Consider the following 18,992-nt stretch of genomic DNA (forward strand, 5'->3'; position numbering starts at 1 on the left):
AACAACTTTCTTTTTTGTGGTTTCTCCTGTGTGCTCATATATATGTGTGACTCTCTATCAGAGTTTCAGTTTTATAATTGGAATTTTCTTTCTTTACTGTTTCTGATGGTTTAACAATCAAACAAGTCATGGGGACAAAAATCACCGGACAGAGAATTACTTCAGTGTCTTGGGCTAGATCAAACTTAAACCCTTAATCTCACATGGGCAGTGTTCCGCAGTGGACAGAGTACTGAACTGGGACTCAAGAAACTTGGGTTCTATTTCTGACTTTACCACTGACCTGTGCTGTGGCCGTGGGTGGGTCACTTCCTCTTTTTGTGCCTCAATTTCCCCACTTGCAAAGATGGGAATAATTATCTTGACCTCCTTTGTAAAACTCTTTGAGATCTACTGATGGAAAGAACTATTAAGTGTTATATTACTAAAATGTGATAGATGGGGTCCTTTATTGTCATCTCTGCATTTGCATCTTGGAGATACTTTGTAGAAATACTTCAGGATTGGTTTGTTTTTTATTTAATGAGAGGCTTTCCTTTCTTCTCTTTTCTTATTACTTTATTTTGAACTGAGATATTGTAAATGAAGAAGTCTCTGCTCTGCTTTTGGTCTTCCAAATGCATATTTGGACCTCTCAATATATCTAGTATTCTTATATACACAAATATTCTGGAAAGGGAGAATTTTTTTCCCCATTTTGGGCAATTCCCACCAAAGTCCATGGGAATCTTGCTGTTGACTTCTGGTTTCTTCAGAGCACAAAGAAAAAAAAACATTTATTGTAATAAACAATGCTGTGTGAGCCTCCTCAGAGGCTTTCTTTACTTTCTAATACTGATCATACTAATGAAGATAGTTACCCAATTACAATTCAGTCCAAGGAAATAATGTAGGTTAAAAATGCTTTTCACTTTACTTAGGGTTGTGTTGTAATTTTACAGTCTGCTCTGTGTAAGGGGCCATCTCAGCCACATGGACCAGTATTTTTGGGTTGGGGCAGAGTCAAGGATCCACCCATTTCCTGTGCCTGCTCACCCATTTTCCACCCAACTACATGGGTAGGGGAGTGACTTTTCCATGAAGGCTGCCCTCCCATCCTGTGCTGTGATCCATGACGTGGGTAGTTTATGCAAATACCCAGGCAGTGTCATAAAACAGGCCCCAATCCTCTCAATTTTTTGGTTATGTATTTTGAAATGTATAGGAGAACACACTGAATGTAAGATGATTATGAAAATATGGGGACTACCACATTTTGTGACATGTGCCATGTCACTTAGCAAAGGTATGTCATATTCTGGTTTGTCCACTGAGAAATTCCACAACCTAGATGTTAAGTCACAGCTGAAAAAGTTTGTCACAATATAGTGTTATTTTCATTGATAGGCATAGCATGAAACACTGATAAGCATGAATTCCTACCTGCAAGGTTACTGCAATTTGTCGTTTTCAGAATAGGATATGGGGAACAGTGACATGCATGTGTGTGTATATACACTTATACAGTAAATTATACTTTCTGTTCATATTTCTTGGCTAAACTCTGGCTTGCAATTTTAACCAACAAATTTGCAACTACCCCCGGCTCTCCTGCTGGTAGTAGCTCACCTTAAGTGATCACTCTGGTTACAGTGTGTATGGTAACATTGTTCATGTTCTCTATGTATATAAATCTCCCCACTGTATTTTCCACTGCATGCATCCGATGAAGTGAGCTGTAGCTCATGAAAGCTTATGCTCAAATAAATTTGTTAGTCTCTAAGGTGCCACAAGTACTCCATTTCTTTTAGCTTATAATATCACTTTTCTGTGATTAAGAAGCTTTAGAGCAAGGCTTTTCACTGACTCTTACAAAATCTGTGACTTGCTCTAAGTTATTACATATTGAAGTAGTTCATATTTTTATGCATTATAGGAAGCATGAAAAGTATTAGCTACAGAAGACTTACTTTAAATTTATTTTAGCATTTAGAAAATGGCTTTCACTTCTTCATCAATGTACTTGTCAAGGGATCCCATTACATTAAGTCTGATAAATAAACAAGATAGCATATTGCACTGGCTATGTAAGAGACCTGTTTGACAGTGAAACATTTTGAAATGCATACTTGACAAAAGGAAAAAAAAATGAAAAATGAATACAAGCCCATATTATGTGCCAAATGACCAACTGTAATGATTGATAGACCTATTTAAATGAGTAATTGTGCTTTGTACTGAACAAGTATACTTTATACAATAGGTATGTATAGTACAGCTGGAAAACCTTACTTGGAGATGTAAAAGACAACTGAAAAAGAATAATGGAATACCTAGGCCCTACTAAAAGGTAAAGCATGCACTCTACCTGGAATTTCTGGTGAAGTTCTAAATTATCACAAAACTCAAATGTTTTATGGGGTCAGAAGAAACTGCTGGATTTTCTTCTTGCTTCAATATTCCTTCATTTAAAAATATAATTATATTATATGGTTCAGAGGGAATAAACAACTAAGCTGCACTGACATTTATGAAGTCACTTTTTTTCTTTTAAAAAAGCTTAGGCTTTGTTTTTTAAATATTATTTGTTCTTCAGGCCCTTTTAGATTCTCAAATTAGATTAAAGAGTATGTGAAGTTTCCAAGAACAGTATACCTTATTGAATTCTTCCCAATATGGCAATGGGCAAAGGAGGCTGGAAGCATCAGCTCCACACTAGACCTGGGCAACATTCTCTAGCCTTTTTTTTTTTTTCACTGAAAAATGCAGATGTGGGTCGACCGAAACATTTCACAAATTTGTGTCAAATTCACCAAATTATTTAATCTAGAAACCAAAAATCAGAAGAAATTTAAATGTCTATTTTGACAGTTGGAAATGAAACGTTTAAGCTTTTGAATCAAAACACATTCTCACTGAATTTTAAAAAAAAAATATTTTAAAAGGTTAAAAAGCTAAAACAAAATGAAACAGTTTTTGATCAGATACACTTAATCTAAAAGGATTTTTTTTTTACTCATGCTGAATTTAAAAAAAAACTGTTTTGGGTTAAACTATTTAAAAATGTATATATATTTTTGGTCACTGTACAAAAAAACTGTTAATATAGCTCGACTCCATGGTCCTCACCCAGACCCTCAGTTTGCATGCTATCCTTCTATTTTATGCTATTTCTCCCTTTATTCCTCTTCCCCACATACACACCCATTTCTCCTGAGCTCCCCTCACACCTGGCTATGCACCCTCTGTCCCCTTCCATCAGATTTGCCTACTGGGCTCAGCAGAAAACCTGAGGAAAAATTATATTAAATATGCATATGAATTACATAAATTCCACCCATCAGTCTTCTTCTCATCCTAAACTTCTAGACCTGACTCCTGTTATTCATACACTTCTGTTCTCTCTTATCATATTCAAGCTGCCATCTTCTCCGCACAAATACTAACACATACACTCCCAGCCTAAGTTCCCTCTAAACTGCGTGGCCGCCCAGCAGTCTGTCAAGGGCCCCTGGCCCCAGTGCTGCACTGCTCCTGCCCTCTGCCTTGGAGGCCCTGGCCAGCTGCTAGCCTCCCGCTCGCTGTGCAGAGTGCGGGGAGGGAGGGGTCACTCATGTCAGGGTACCCCATCTCCTCGGGGGGGGGTGGGGGTGGGGGGGCACACAGGACTCAGGAGTGGGACGGAGGGAGCTTGCTGGAGGCTACTACTGTGTTTGAACAAGCAGGTTTCAGACTGGTGAGTGCGGATTTACTTGAAAGGGAAGCATACTTAAAGGGGCTCTGTCTCTCTCTCTCTCACACACACACACACATGCTGTCTTTCTGTTTATCTCTCTCTCTCTCATACTCACCTCCCAACAGATACTTGTATTATTGTTGTTACTTTCTGAGACTTCTTTCAAAGTGTGTTTATTTTAGTTTTTTAACTGGTCTATGCATTTCATAATTTTTATTTCTCTCTTACACTTAAATCTTTAAATAATGAGTTCTAAAATGCCCAACATGTCCTGGTTGGAGTAATTATCCCTATGGTAACTTTTAGAAAAATACATATTATATCTAGGTGTTTTCTTTCTACTGGTGGTGCACATCCGCACATTACCTCGATATGGTGCACATAACAAAATTCATTCCGCACATGGATGGAAAACATGAGAGCGAACATTGCTTCCAGCTTCCCCTCTCTCTCTCAATCATATACACAGCTAACATTGCCCAATTATCCCACAGAAGAGCATGTAAATTACTGAGTGAAACTTAAGGAGCTCAGGCAAGCGTACCAGAAAACCAAAGAATCAAATGGACGCTCCGGGACAGAGCCCCTGACATGCCACGTCTACGCTGAGCTGCATGCAATTCTAGGGGGGGCTGCCACCACTACCCCACCCCTGTCTGTGGACTCCGATGATGGGGTACTCTCCGCCATGGCTGAGGATTTTGCCTACAGGGAAGATGATGAGGAGGAGGACGAGCTTGAAGAGAGCACACAGCACGCCGTTCTCCCCGACAGCTAGGATCTTTTTATCACCCTGGCTGAAATACCCTACTAAACCGGAGAAGGGACCTTTGGTGAGTGTACCTTTTTAAATATAATACATGTTATAAAAGCAAGCATTTTTAATGATTAAGTAGCCCTGAGGACTTGGGATGCATTCGTGGCCAGTACAGCTACTGGAAAAGTCTGTTAATGTGTCTGGGGATGGAGCGGAAATCCTCCAGGGACATCTCCATGAAACTCTCCTGGAGGTACTCTAAAAGCCTTTGCAGAAGGTTTCTGGGGAGAGCAGCCTTATTCTGTCCTCCATGGTAGGACACTTTACCACGCCATGCTAGTAGCAAGTAATCTGGTATCATTGCATGACAAAGCCTGGCAGCGTATGGTCCCGGTGTTTGCTGGCATTCAAGCAGCATCCGTTCTTTATCTCTCTGTGTTATCCTCAGGAGAGTGATATCGTTCATGGTAACCTGGTTGAAATAGGGGAATTTAATTAAGGGGACATTCAGAGGTGGCCGTTCCTACTGGGCTGTTTGCGTATGGCTGAAAAGAAATCCTCCCCGCAGTTAGCCACGCAGTGGGGGGGGGAGGGGCATTGGCGCTGAGCTGTTTGCGTTTGGTTAGCAGGGATCTTCCCTCTTACCAGCCACGTGGTGGGGTGAGGGGTAAAATGATCATCCCAGAGAATTGGATGGGGGGAGGTTAGTTTGGTTTCTGCTGCTGCACATTAACAGGAAAACTGCAGCACTAAATGGCCAACTCAACGTTCTTTGCTTGGTATGGGGGAGGTGGGGGGGTGCTGCTGTTATGAAGGTTGCATAAGCCGAAAGACTATGGCTTACCATGGCCGCCTGCAAGCCGAATTCTGTTGCCTGGCACTGCGTGTGTCATCTCTAACACCAAAGCCGCAGGCACTCAATATAAGATGCAAAATGTGACCTTGTATCACAATCACATGTGCTATGTAATGTGAATAGTGTTGTTCACCGTGAAAGAGTATAGCCATTGTTCTGTAAAATGTGTCTTTTAAAATACTTCACTCCTTTTTTTCCTCCAGCAGCTGCAAATGTTTCAAGCCTCCCTCCTCCGTCTCAAAGGCTGTCTCAGATAAGGCGGCGAAAAAAACACACTTGCGATGAAATGTTCTCTGAGCTCATGCAGTTGTCCGGCACTGACAGAGCTCAGCAGAATGTGTGGAGGGTCACAATAGCAGAGTACAGGAAAGCGGCCTATTGAACGTGAGGAGAGGTGGCAGCAGGAAGATCAGAGGAAGCATGATGCAACGCTGGGGCTACTGCGGGATCAAACGGACATGCTCCGGCGTCTGGTGGAGGTTCATGAACGGCAGCAGGATCACAGACTGCTGCTGCAGCCCCTGTTTAACTGCCCTCCCTCCTCCCCAAGATCCATAGACTCCTCACCCAGACGCCCAAGAACGCGGCGGAGGAGGGGAGGCTCCGGGCACCCAACCACTCCACCCCAGTGGACAGTCCAAGCAACAGAAGGCTGTCATTCAACAAGTTTTGAAGTGGCCTTTTCCTTCCCTCCTATCCTCCTCCCACACCCCACCCAGGCTACCTTGTGAGTTATCTCCCTATTTTTATAATCAATGAATAAAGAATACATGTTTTTTAAATGATAGGGACTTTATTTCCTTTGCAAGCAAGCTGTGATCAAAGGGGGGCTTACAGGGAATTTAGAGGCAACCAAGGGGGCGGGTTTTCATCAAGGAGAAACTAACAGAAGTGTCACATGGTACCCTGGCCAGTCATGAAACTGGTTTTCAAAGCTTCTCTGATGCGCAGAGCTTCCTGCTGTGCTCTTCTAACCATCCTGGTGTCTGGCTGCACGTATTCAGCGGCCAGGCGATTTGCCTCAACCTCTCACCCCGCCATAAACGTCTCCCCCTTACACTCACAGAGATTGTGGAGCACACAGCAAGCAGCAATAACAATGGGAATATTGGTTTTGCTGAGGTCTAACCAAGTCAGTAAACTGCACCAGCTACCCTTTAAACGTCCAAATGCACACTCTACCACCATTCTGCGCTTGCTCAGCCTATAGTTGAACAGCTCCTTACTACTGTCCAGGGTGCCTGTGTACGGCTTCATGAGCCAGGGCATTAAGGGGTAGGCTGGGTCCCCAAGGATGACTATAGGCATTTCAACATCCCCAACAGTTATTTCCTGGTCTGGGAAGTAAATCCCTTCCTGCAGCCATTTAAACAGACCAGAGTTTCTGAAGACGCGAAACCTTTCCTGGCCATCCCACGTTGATGTTGGTGAAACGTCCCTTGTGATCCACCAGAGCTTGCAGCACCATTGAAAAGTAGCCCTTGCGGTTTATGTACTGGCTGCCCTGGTGGTTCGGTCCCAAGATAGGGATATGCATTCCGTCTATAGCCCCACCACCATTAGGGAATCCCATTGCAGCAAAGCCAGCCACTATGATGTGCACATTTCCCAGAGTCACTACCCTTGATAGAAGCAGCTCAGTGATTGTGTTGGCTACTTGCATCACAGCAACCCCCACAGTAGATTTGCCCACTCCAAATTGATTACCGACTGACCAGTAGCTGTCTGGAATTGCAAGCTTCCACAGGGCTATTGCCACTCACTTGTGAACTGTGAGGGCTGCTCTCAGTATTCTTGTGCTTCAGGGCAGGGGAAAGCAAGTCACAAAGTTCCATGAAAGCACCCTTACACATGCGAAAGTTTCGGAGCCACTGGGAATCATCCCAAACCTGCAACACTATGTGGTCCCACCACTCTGTGCTTGTTTCCTGGGCCCAGAATCAGCATTCCACAGCATGAGCCTGACCCAGTAACACCATGATCTCCAAATTGCTGGGGACCACGGTTTTAGAGAAATCTGTGTTCATGTCCTCATCACTGCGCTGCCGTCGTCTCCTCGCCTGGTTTTTCAGGTGTTGGTTCTGCATAAACTGCACAATAATGCATGAGGTGTTTACAATGGTCATAACTGCTGCAGTGAGCTGAATGGGTTCCATGCTTGCCATGCTATGACGTCTGCTTGGACAATCCAGGGAAAGGGGCGCAAAATGATTGTCTGCCATTGCTTTCACGGAGGGAAGGAGGGAGGGTTGACTGATGACATTTACCCATAACCACCTGCAACAAATTTTTGGCCCCATCAGGCATTGGGAGCTCAGCCCAGAATTCCAATGGGCAGTGGGGACTGCTGGAACTGTGGGATAGCTACCCACAGTGCACCGCTTGGAATGTTGACGCTTGCCATGGTACTGTGGACACACACCACCAAATTAATGTGCCTAGTGTGGACACATGCACTCAACTTTATACAATCTGTTCCCAAAAATCGACTTCTGTAAAATCGGAGTACTTTTTTAGTGTAGACATGGCCTAACAGATTTATTTGGTCATAAGCTTTCATGGGTAAAAAACCCACTTCTTCAGATGCGTCTCAAAAAAGACAGTTTTTGTGTGCCTTCAATCCCAGTGCCATTCCAAAGCTGCTTTATGTTCAGTTGCCTTGGAACACTAGAAGTCATTCTGGCCACTGTGGGGCTTGGTAAGACACAGAAACAGTAGGGAGAGAGGCAGGAAGGGGAGCAGCTCCTACTACATAAGAAGTCCTCAAGCAGCCAGTTATGTCCGCTTTCTGGATTCTTTGCCTCAATTTAGTCACACCACCGCTTGCTCACCTTTAAGGAAATAAGACTCAAGCTCACCGAAAAGTTTCAAATTTGGAAGTTCTTGGAAAAAGAGAACCTAAAACTTCTTTGGGTTTGATTTGTTTTGGGGCTTTATTTCCAAGTGTTTTCCAGGATTTATTTTCTTGTACAGAGATTTAATCATTTTGATATCATACCAGATCTCAAAAAGTCTAATATCTTAGTGTAACAACATAGACATAAAACTTGTTTTATTCAACTTATTTTAAAGTCTGGGGGACATGATTCTCCTCTCCCTTAAACCACTCAAAATGAGGAACCAATGGGGTAACATTGGTGTGAGAGGAGATTCTGGCCTTGAATCATAAAAGCTTTTAGTTCTGTCTTTATTTTCCATAACTGGAATGGGAATTACTAGTTTGGTGAACAGGGAGTCTGGCAGAGTGCAAGGAGAACAGTATTAGATCCAAATGAGTGGGTTTCTGGGAACTCTTAACTAAAGATACATGTGAACTTGCAAAGGTATTGTTTAAGTGCCATTGAAAAGCCAGAAAAGAAGCAAGATTTTACCTTTGGAAAAAAAAGAATCCACGTTTGTTATTAAAGCAAACATAATTATTTCACAAAACTGCTAATTGCTAATTTGACATCAAAGCAAAACTTGGCTGCGCCTCCCCTCTCCCAATAGGCAACTTCTCTGAAGTAAATAGACAATTATGTTGTCAATTAGCAACGGCATGGCAGATAAATCTGTTTTTTTAACAGGGTTGGTTGAATTCAAATCCTCATCTACATCATGGGTTCAAAAATCTTACTCAAAAAGAAGAAAAGAGGAGGCACAGAGAGAAATAATCCAGTGGAGAAAATAGGACAAAAGAAAAAATAAAGACAGGAGTGGGGGAAAGAATTTCATTTTAATGAAAACACTAATACAGAGGTTTGGATTCTGATATCTTTATTCATGTTGACTAGTATCTTACTCTGGGCTAGACTCATGCCCTTACCTGCAACAAATTAGCTCCATTGACTTTAATTCATGTGCTTTGTTAAACCCTTGCTAAATTGGGCCCATCTAGAATACCTCAGACCTTTGTACTGGCATGATTTTCTTAGTCTTTTCCTGGTAGTGAAGCACAGACTACCCTTTAGCTAGAGGGCTCTTTTTAAAAACAGGTGTAAATCTGAGACAGAAGTTGACAAACACTAACTATTTATAAAACTGTCAAAACTAACTAAAGAGGGTCTTAATGAAATCATACTTCATAGATTTCCCTAGTCATACTTCTATCTGCTTTAGGCTATTGGACAAGTCAAAGATTGGCAGTATCCTAATACATTATTAAATACTTAATTATGACTGAAAAATAAGAACATATTCTTGGTGACTTTCCCAATTCACTGGTAACATTTTATGGAGTAACTATTAACAAAATCCTGTAGGAATCCTATACATAGAACAGTTTCATTTTATCATTTTAAAACATATTTATGCATATAAACTCCCCAGTGCCAAGCAATTTTAGTTTTGTACAGCATTTTAAGATATTAAATTCAACACCAGATAAATATGATTCAAATATTTTGAAAACAGTAACAAAAACACGGAAAAAAGTTTGGATTTGAAAACCTGGAAGTCTGCACAGGTCAAATTCTGCCCTATGGTACACAGATGTTAAGTTGGCAGAAGAACACTTTTCCTTTGAGCTGGCTGTTCAAAGTAATTAATTTTAAGGGAACACTCTAGATTGCTTCTCTCCCTCTTGTTTGTAAAAAACTAAAAAACAGTTCAGGATCTATGAAACACAAGAGTATAAACTGTTGAGTTGAGAATATCTCAGTGAATTGAACTTAATTTTTTTATTAGGTACTGTATATTCTCAGTTCAGTCATTGGGGCTTTAGCCATACAACTCCATTAATGCTTATAAAAGCTGGATTTTTAAAGTCAAGCAAATTAAATCAAATTCTGCGCTGAATATGTATTATATTAACAAATGTGATTTATAGATGGGGGGAGGGTTGTGCTTATCTAGTCATCAGTGTTTATGTCAAAATGTGTTAAATTACCACAATGTGGCCTCTAAAATGCCACAACATTGGCCTAATCTTGCCTCTACTAAGGAAAATTGAAGTTTTAGAACTGAATTCAAAAGGAGTAAGGTGGAGCCCTATTTTCATGTACTTACAGTAAGAAAAAATATAGAATCTCAAGACTGGTGCGGTAAATGTTGACTTTTAAATATCACTGTATGCTTTGAATGGATCCCTAAAGGAATTTGCATAAGTTTATTTTGCTTATAGTTTAGGTTCATGACTTCTGCTTAATATGTATAAAGGTTGGTCAACACTGAAAAGTAATGCACTTTGGAAAACATAATCCCAACTGTACATACAAAATGTTTGGGTTCAAAATAAGCTGTTACCACTCAAGAAAGAGATTGTGGAGTCATCATGGATAGTTCTCTAGAAACTGGGCTAGAAGACCTCTCAAGGTCCCTTCTAATCCTATGATTCTACGATCTGCTCTATGTGCAGCAGCACTCAAAAGAGCTAAGTTAGGAACCACTAGGAAAGGGACAGATAAGACAGGAAAAATATCATAAGGCCACTATATAAATCCATGGTATGCCCACACTGTGAATACTGTGTAAAATTCTGTTCACCCTATCTCAAAATAGATTAGAATTGGAAAAAGTACAGAGAAGGGCAACAAAAATGACTAGGGGTAGGAAACAGCTTCCATATGAGGAGTGATTAAAAACACAGACTGTTCAATTTAGAAAAGAGATGACAAATAGGTGGTATGGAAAGGGGTGGGAATAGGATAGCGGTCTATAATCATGAATGATGTGAAGAAAGTGAAAAAGGAAGTAATTACCCCTTCACGTAATGTAAGAACCAGGGGTCACCCAATGAAATTAACTTAAGAAAGTACTTCTTTACACAATGCACAATTTGAAGAACTTGTTGCCAAGGGATGTTGTGAAGGCCAAAAGTATAACTGGATTTTAAAAAAAGAATCAGATAACATAGTTTAAGTCTAGGCCAGGTCTACATTACAGATCTGTATCATTATAATAATGTCGCTTAGGGGTGTGGAAAATCCACACCCCTGAGCAATGTAGTCATACCAACCTAACCCCCGTAGAGGCAGCATTGTCGATGGGAGGTGAATTAACTATGCTGAGGGGAGAAGCTCTTCCACTGGTGTAAGAACCTCTTCACTTAAGTGCTACAGCTGTGCTGATGCAGCTTTTTAAGTGTAGACCTGCCTGAGTTCCTTGTTTCTCTTTTGCTCCCTTCCTCTTTCCTGCCTACTGTTTGTTTTTATGAGGTGGGTAAAATCTTGTTATAGGTTGGGTTAGAACCCGCAGCTGAGGTTGATAGGTGTGAATTTACCCTTTAATATAACTGTAAACATAAGCCCCACCAAAACCAAAAGGTTTGTGTGAACCTGCCCAAGAGCTTTTTGGGCTGAGTATTTGTTTTGTGTGGGTGTGTGTGGGAGCAAAAACACAGAGATTGAGGTCACAAAAAGAGCAGAGAGAGAGGCAAAGAAAAGGAAGCAAGAAAGCTAAGCAAGAAAGTGAGCACAGTGTGACTGGAAAAAGCTAGAGAGAGCCACTGGATCTGATGTTAGCTAAAAGGACTTGGGGAAACTGCTCCACTTTTTGATTGGTTCCTTGTGCATTCAGAGATACAGGACTTTGTACATTCCTTGTCATTAAACAAAATTGTATCAAAGAAATACACTAATTTCTACTCCCAGCTGTAATACCTATGGAGTCCTAAACTTTGACTTGCTGCTTGAGTCAAAAAAAGGGGGCAACAGTTTGTTGTACTTAATTTGTCTTGTCTTTAATTAGACTGTAAGCTCTTCAGGGAGGTACTGTGTCTGACTCTGTGTTTGTACAGTGCTCTTGGTCACTGTTGTAGCACAAATAATTATTATTATAAGATCAGTTTCAAATATTGAATGTAAAGTTTTGAAAATTAAACATCCTAAAAAGGGCAGGTCAAATGTTATGTGATGATAGAGAATCTGTACTAGTAGTAAATTGTGTGTATAGAGACTAAATTGGTACTGCCGATGCTTTGCAAATGTGGTATGGTAACACAGCAGACTAAGCGCTTGATCCTGAGAATGTGTATTACTGAGAGTACGGCTTGCTATTGTCACTAAACCCATTCAAATCTGTGTGTTTGTAGTATCAGGTCTCAAATGGCTAGATGACTAGTGTCACCTGAGCTAGCATGTTTGCATTAGGATTTATTTTTACCCATCTCTCCCCTACCCCCATGTAAAGGATGGGGTGAAGCTCTGCTGGTCCCTAGGAGCAGCCCATCGAAGAAATTGTGACTAAAAGGAATTGTGACAGTTTCTTCCCTGGCCCTCTTTGCTTTTGAGGGAAAGTAAGTTGTTGCAGCCCTTTGTAGGTTGCAGTTTACTTTCCTTTTTATGCCAGAGCATCTCTCCTGTCCAACATGTTAGAGGGTATGAGCCACGATTTCAACTGTTCCCGACTTTATTCCTTACTTCCCCCCAGCTCCAGCCCATTTGATCATAGCATTCCCCTTGCAATTTCTAGGCTCTGTTACCTTGTATATCTAAATCCTTAGTTACAAGAGTGCGACCTACATTATAAGTTTGACAGTATTACCATGCAGCTTCTAAAGGATCCTTCAGCATTACTGTTGGACGTTCCATTGTTTATATTTCTGAATGACAGATAATCTGGCATTTGGCAAAAGGAGACAAAATCCCTGTCCATTGCTAATTTACTCATTTGGCAATAATGACAGCATTTTAATTTATAATTAATATTTGTGGGTAATGGATCCAGTAATGTGTTAACTACAGAGATAAAAGGCACAATATTAACAAATAATTTGGGAACGGAGTAAATTTCATTGATTTTATTTTTTCCTCTTTTTTACAGAACCATGCATAAATTACTGAAATAGGAATGCAAAGTTAGAGAGCTCAAACAATCAATATATTTATTCATTGGACCAACTTCTTCAAGTGGGCCAGAGAGGGAGAATAAGCAAGGTTCCATTACACTAGCATTGTGCTAGCCTTTGTATAAACAGAAGGATTAAATCTCTTCTTTTCCACATACATTGAACATGATCTGTAATTGCTTAGAATAGAGAGAAACAAGTTTAAAAGGAAACTATTGAGTTGGCCTTTTCACTTCCAGTTTAAACTTGCATCAGATCTCAGAATTTTCACCATTTAAAATGAGTTATAAAGTCGTACAAAACAGAACTGATAAGCCTTTTGATTCTTTTTCTGAAATAAGTGCAGTGAACAAATGTACAGGTGAAAAGGCCCTACTCAGATGCCCATCCAGAGTGCAGTTAAAATACCATTCATAGGCAGTAAAGTGACTGCTTCTTTGCTGTACCTGGTCTGTGATGATCTAGCAAAATTGCTATTCTGCTTAACCCTTTATGTGCTACTAAGATGTGCATAATATCTTCAGTGAATAGGCACTTCTCTGGCCCCTTGCTACTCTAGAAACTGTAATGTGTTTTCTTATGGAAGGTAAGGGGCCAAGGCATGCCAAAGGAAGAGCATTCAAGGAATTAATCAGTGAAAATAAATGGTTGAGTGACTACTCCTTTGTCGCTCTGCCTTTCTGGTACTGAAGTATTTTCCTTGTAAATATAGGGATGCTAAATTGTATAATAGCATGAATATTCTCTCTCTCTTGGAACTTTATTATATTTTTAAATTTATTTATGCAGAGAGGCTTTTTTAAAATTCACACAGTCTTGACTAAAGTTTGTTTTTTCATTTAGCTGTCATAGCCTCTGTAGAAAATACCCTGATGCATACTCTTCATATTTCAGTGTCCTACTACGGTGAGTGTCTGATGCTCAGGAAGAAATAAATGTTTTGATGATTATTAGGACTGTCAAGCGATTTAAAAATATTAATCGAGATTAATCGCACTGTTAAACAATAATAGAAAACTATTTATATGAATATTTTTGGATGTTTTCCACATTTTAAAATATATTGATTTAAATTACAACACAGAATGCAAAGTGTACAGTGCTCACTTTATATTTATTTTTTATTTTAAATATTTGTACTGTAAAAATGATAAACAAAAGAAACACTATTTTTCAATTCAACTCATACAAATACCATAATGCAATCTCTTTATCGTGAAAGCGCAACTTACAAATGTAGATTTAATGTAATGCTCTACACCCCTTCCCTCTCAGATTTTGGAAGGCCGTTCAGATTCTTAAATCTTGGGTCGAGTTATCTTTTGAAATCTCCCAATGGTACCTTTTTTGCATTTTGTCAAATCTGCAGTGAAGGTTTAGTATATCAGTCCACTCAGTCCTACTTCTTGTTCAGCCAACTGCTAAGACAAACAAGTTTGTTTACATTTACGGGAGATAATGCTGCCCACTTCTTATTTACAAGGTCCCCTGAAAGTGAAAACAGACGTTCGTTGCACTTTTGTAGCTGGCATTGCAAGGTATTTATGTGCTAGATTTACGCTAAACATTTGAATGCCCCTTCACGCTTTGGCCACCATTCCAGAGCACATGCTTCCGTGCTGAAGACGCGCATGAAAAAATGTATTAATTAAATTTGTGTCTGAACTCCTTGGGGGAGAATTGTATGCCTCCTGCTCTGTTTGACCCGCATTATGCCATATATTTCATGTTATAGCAGTCTCAGATGAATGCCCAGCATGTTGTTCATTTTAAGAACACTTTCACTGAAGATTTGACAAAACACAAAAAAGGTACCAATGTGAAATTTCTAAGGATAGCTACAGCACTTGACCCTAGGTTTAGAATCTGAAGTGCCTTCCAAAATCTGAGAAGAACGATGTGTGGAGCATGCTTTCAGAAGTCTTAAAAGAGCAACACTCCAAACGCTGAAACTGCAGAATCCGAACCACCAAAAAAGAAGGTCGGTCTTCTGCTGGTGGCATCTGACTCAGATGATGAAAATGAACATGCGTTGGTCCGCACTGTTTTGAATCATTATCAAGCAGAACCCATCATCAGCATGGATGCATGTCTTCTGGAATGGTGATTGAAGCATGAAGGGACATATGAATCTTTAGCACATCCGGCACTTAAATATCTTGCAACGCCAGTTTCGATAGTACCATGCAAACACCTGTTCTCACTTTCAGGTGACATTGTAAATAAGAAGCAGGCAGCATTATCTACTACAAATGTAAACAAACTTGTTTGTCTGAGCGATTGGCTGAACAAGAAGTAGGACTGAGTGGACTTGTAGACTCTAAAGCTTTACATTGTTTTACTTTTGAATGCAGGTTTTTTTGCACATAATTCTACATTTGTAAGTTCAACATTCATGTTAAAGAGATTGCACCACAGTGCTTGTAATGGGGGAATTGAAAAATACTATTTTGGTTTTTTACAGTGCAAATGTTTGTAATAAAAAATAAATATAAAGTGAACACTATTCAGTTTGTATTCTGCATTGTAATTAAGGTTAATATATTTGAAAATGTAGAAAACATCCAAAAATATTTAAATATTTTATATTCTATTATTGTTTAACAGCACGATTAATCACAATTAATTTTTTTAATTGCTTGACAGCCCTAGCTGCTATATATTACTGCAAGGGAGGTTTAGATTGGATGTTAGGAAAAACTTCCTAGCTGTCAGGGTAATTAAGCACTGGAAAAATTGCCTAGGTAGGTTGTGGAATCTCAGTCATTGGAAGTTTTTCAGAATTGTTTAGATAAACATCTGTCAGTAATGGTCTAGTTATTATGTTGTCTTGCCTTGTCTTGACTACAGGGGATTGGACTAGATGACCTATTGAGGTCCCTTCCAGTCCTACACTTCTATGATTATATGAAGTGTGAATCCCTACATTCCTTCGACATACAGGTTTAAAATGCAGCAGGGTAAGCTGTGCCCATTGTCTTTCAAAGAGTAGTTTAAGGGTGGGAGGAAAATCAGGCCCTATAAATGTGAGCTCAGGCTCTTTAAATGTGTTACGATTCTCTGATTCTGAATTGTTCTTGGCATCATGAATGGAAAAAATAAGCTCTTTCAGCTTTATCCCATCTACAGTACATCAAACCCCCACTATACATATGGCCTGCCCTGAAGAAATAAGTTTACAAACATATACTCTGGTCAGGATTATTTTGATTATTTTATAGGAGCATTTGCTTGTGCCACTGACTAATCTGGAGATGGCACATCCATTTTATAAAGCCTGATTTTCAGGGGACTGCAGCTTTGGAACCAGGCACATAAGATGTTAACCTAGGATCCAGTTTTATTTCATTCCGTTTCAACAAATTTGGTTCAGCTGTTTTTCAACGAGAGAACTTTTTTTTTTTCCCACCAGGAATTCTGTGCACTCAACTTTACTTTAAAAACATGTTTTTGGCAAGTAATTCCTACATAGAACTAATTTTCTCGTCTAATTATTTATTTTGAGTGCCAGGATAAGAGATCTTTCTATGATGATAATTTGCAAGCCTAGCATTAGAATTACAAACCTGCATTGCAAACTTGGCACCATACCTGCTCATTATTTTTGTTTTATCAGATCTATAGGTTTAGAATAATTTGGCCTAAAACTGAATTACTCTCTTTAAATGTGAATACAACCAAATGACCAGTGAGGTTCTGTACTGAAAGCATAGTTAGTTATTTAGTTAGTACCCATTACGTTCAGGCATTTAGGGCAGCGACGAAGCTCCTCCACTTCTGTCTGTTTCTGGAAGCATAGTAGCACATACTAAAAATTTAGGATCTTGTCTGACAAATAATTTGGATAGTATTGACTAAAGTGAATTGTGGGATTGCACATAACTTGGATTGCATGTGTAATGAAAATGGCACTTAATTCCATTTTTCAACTATACCAAGAGGAGCACTGAAAGGATTTCTAAACAATTTGATTCCACTACTCTTCTGTCTGAATGGGGTCCTGATATTAAGCAATATAGCTTTCAAATAAAAACAGAGGAAATGGAGGCTTGGACTTAGGGAAAAAATAAATATTTATTATGTGGCAATCTAATTACAATTTTGCATTCCTGGGTTTCAAAATAGAAATGTCATTAGCACAATGAATATTTATCAGATACAGTGACTGGATGTAGGAAGCACTGGAAATCTCCTACCAGCTTTTTTTTCCATTAAATTTTCACCCCAGTTTTTCAAGATAAGAAGGTTCTGAGAGTTCATATAAGGACTTATACCCTGCAAAGCTGCGCAAGTGTTTAACTTTGTACAGTGTGATTAGTCTCAAATAGACTTCATTGGGACTTCAGACTGTGTAAAGTTAAACACCTAAATATGTCTTTTCAGGATTGGGGCTAAGGCTTGCATAAGCATCTTTATATAGTCTTAAAGCCAAAAGAGGTCATTGGATAATCTGATCTGACCTCTTGTACAGCACAGGACATAGGATTTCATCACAACAAAGGCATCCAATCTAAATATGAAGACTGAGCCATCTAAATTGAGCCTCTAAGTATTCTGAGACTCAGCCATCAGTAATTATTATTATCCAGATCAGGGAACAGATGTGCCAGTAACTCTGAGGGCCTGATTCAAAGCCCATTGAAGTCAATGAAAAAACTCCTATTAATTTCAGTGGGTTTTGGAATAGGCTTATGATCACTAGTGCAGTTGTGAGATTTAGGCCATTGTGATTAGGAACCACAGAAACAAAACTTTCTTTTCTTTCTCCACTCTTACCAAATAGTAATGTGCTTACTATATTTAATAACTCTAAAAACATTTTTAAATTTTACTTCTTTAGAAGGACTGGAGAACCTAATACAAAGAAAATAAGAGTAAAAGATAAAGATTAGCAAATCTTTAAGGACCCTGCAAAATGTGTCTCCTATCATTCTAAAGCATGTTTTCTTCCTTTTGATGCTGTTTGGCAGCAACAGCAAAGACTACTAGAAAATAATCTTCAGATAACATATGTCCCTGGGGGGAAATAAGGAGCCGTCTGCAGAATATAACAAAATGAAATAATTTTTAAAAAATTGTTTTTATCATACTTTACATACAACATGCATTACAACTACATGGGATATCAACCCATATGGCAAACTTTAAACAACCCATAGAATTTCAGTTCTGTTTGCACTCTTGTCATATTAGCTTTCCAAGGAATGCTTAGAATATATTAGGACCTGTGTATGTCCCAGCTTCTTGTGCAACACTTGTAAGTAGCAACATATAACAAAGTGCATGCTTAGAGAGAATGTTCTGTTTCTCTTTTCCATATTGAACCAATCTATCCAGACGCTCCCTTATTTCTTCTCTGCTGTTGGCCTCTAAGATTTCTCTTTCAGCTCCTTTTATTTTCTTCCCTGGGGTTTGCTTTATTTCATTTTAGCAATCTTCAGTAAGAATGAAGTATCGCTTCTTGCACACACAGAAAAGACCCTAATAGGCTCATGCTGTTTTTCTGTCCCCACTGGAGAACACTGTCACTCCAGGATTTCACATTGCCAATTGCAATGAATATGAAGTTATGCTGAAGTGTGAATTGTGTATATCAGGACCACTGCAATATAAGGAATCTGCTAACAAATACTTACATGAAAATCTAAACTGTGTCAGGGCCTTTCTCAATATTTCTCTGTTATCTACACTGATTTTGATCTCATTGGGGAAAAAATAGATACTTTTGTCTCATGTTAAATTGTGTTTTGCATTTGGCTGGAATACCTTTTCTTTATTTAACTGACTGTTTTCATAGGAGATGAGCACAGTTGGTTACAGCTAGTAATAGTGATGGCAGGGGCTTTGCAAACTTCTTCATGTAATGCTACCAATGCATTTTAAAGTACAGTTGTACTCT

Source organism: Chelonia mydas, chromosome 8 (genome assembly GCF_015237465.2).
Source record: "Chelonia mydas isolate rCheMyd1 chromosome 8, rCheMyd1.pri.v2, whole genome shotgun sequence".
NCBI classification, from domain to species: Eukaryota; Metazoa; Chordata; order Testudines; family Cheloniidae; genus Chelonia; species Chelonia mydas.